A 2,469-nucleotide genomic window follows, 5' to 3' on the forward strand; every position below is an offset into this window, starting at 1 on the left:
CATTTACATCTAATAGTCTCAGACGTGGTAGAAAAAAACTCACTCTTTTATGAAATGCAAGACTCTGCTGGGATGCTGCTGCAGCTGTCTTTCTTCTCTCGATTTTATTTCTGTTGATGTGCTTCTTGTAAATCTTCTAACTTTTAGTATGTACATTTTATATAGCAGAATACACTAAAGTTTTTGTTTCCGTGCCGTTGTTATTTTCTTCCAGTGGGCAAAAAAAAAAAAAAAAAAAAAAAAAAAAAGCATTGTGAGATATTATCCAAGTGTAATTTATCTCTAACTTTGCCAAAGTTTTTTTTTTTTTTTTTTTTTCAAATCAAACTAATTGTTGAAGACTAATTGATCCATTAGTGTATTGACAACCCCGTGTATACCAGACCTTCGAAAACTTATTTCTTGGCAACCGCTTGAGGCGAGTGAGCACAAATTTCTCTCTCCTGTTAGTTTTATTTCCTTAGTCGGAAAGGAGACTTTGACAGATGAACTTAATAATCATCAAGATAGTGTATGTGTATTTCGGTTTGTAGTAGAATTTGTCCCCGAGGAGTCACGTGTTTCCATTTCCTTCAGAGTCAGAATGACGCGTTTATCTGTGGCCAAAACTGACGCGAAGTTTGAGTTTATTTGGTCCTTGTTACGACTCTGCGACTGTAGTCTAAACAACATCTGGACGCAGATGTGACTGAACGAGAGAGGACTTACCTATGAAATGGGTAATGACCATTTCTGAATACGATTGGGAGTGAAAGTTTTGGAATTGGACATGTTAATGAAAATGTGACCGCTTCTGTTGCCAAGTTATAGGAGTACAAACGCCACGGACGGGCGCGCAAAAAGTATCTAACCTATTTTTAGTCGTGGACAGTATTCGGCTTTGGCTTTGTATATAGCTTAAATTATTCTTCGTGTATATAAATCAGTCTTTTTATCTGTTTATATATATTCACAGACACACACACACACACACACACACACACACATACACACAGTCGTGTACATACGTGTGAATGTTTATATACGCATATGTTTATCTAATCAGATATCTATCATATTTATATTTTATTGTTTATACAGTATCCACACACACATGCACACACACACACACACACACACACACACACACACACACACACACACACACACACATATATATATATATATATATATTATTGCCATTTCTAATATGGATATGCATTCGTTGCGACGTGATAGAAACCTAAATCAGTGTAAGAAAAGCTTATGCGAACATATGCAATAAAAACAACTAACAACGCAAAATGTCATAACATTTCGTAGTGATAACTCTGCACGTTTTAAAGTTAATAGCTGCGCTTGAAGTTGATTTGTAGGATTATTAACAATTCTAAATTCCTGAAAAATAGAGTTGAGTGTTTTAAAAATCTTTCCATTAAAGTTCAGATCCCTTATTGCTACGCTAATATATATTCAATACATACATTTATGTGTTTGTTTATATAGATCAATAAATATATGAATATATATAAATACATACATACATATATATATATATATATATATATATATATATATATATATATATATATAAGCGCACACACACACACACACACACACACACACACACACATATATATATATATATATGGGTCTGCTTGTGTGTATTAATATATATATATTCATATGTGTATGTGTATATATATACATATGCATATACACATATACATATATATATATATATATATATATATAAACACATATAAGTCTACATATACACAATATGTGCGCATACCTGCATGTTTAGAATGAGCAAAGGATTATGACTAAATACGAAACACCTGCCTCGGTCTTGCTCTTCTCGCAGACTCATTGTACGATCACCAGATTTCCTTACGTAAAGTTTTACTGCCGCATAGTCTTCCGGAGCATGAGATCACTAAGCTACAGTAAACACCTTCTCGAAGAGGAAAAACACTTTGCTCAGATTTAAAGGCGAATAAATTTCACCAATGAATCTCTCGTTCGTGACTGCCCGTCGAAACCGAGTGAAGTCCGTGAATTGATGGGGAAAATTATAACTTGTCGTCGCAGCTCTCCTTTTGACCTTTAACTTTATTTTTTGTCCTCTAGACACTTCCTCGGGCTGTAGGTACAGAAAATCAAGATAACATTAAAACGCCTTTTTTTTTTTTTTTTTTTTTTTTTTTTTTTTTTTTACTGTATTGTTCTAATTAGCGCAACGAAAAGGTTGGTATATTTCTTGAAAATTAGGAAACAGTTGCCAGTTTCCAATTAGATAATAGATAGACACACTAAACAGTTACAGATGGTATAATGGACGATAAACTACGTCAGTCTACTTTCACAGAGAGATGGTTTCTTGGTAATCCTCTTTTGTTGGTATATAAACGAGTGGATATTTGAGATTAATAAACGTAATCAACACATAGACATGCTTAGAAAAATGAGAAATAGTTGGAACAAAGA

This window comes from Penaeus chinensis, chromosome 28 (genome assembly GCF_019202785.1).
Source record: "Penaeus chinensis breed Huanghai No. 1 chromosome 28, ASM1920278v2, whole genome shotgun sequence".
In the NCBI taxonomy this organism is placed as follows: domain Eukaryota; kingdom Metazoa; phylum Arthropoda; class Malacostraca; order Decapoda; family Penaeidae; genus Penaeus; species Penaeus chinensis.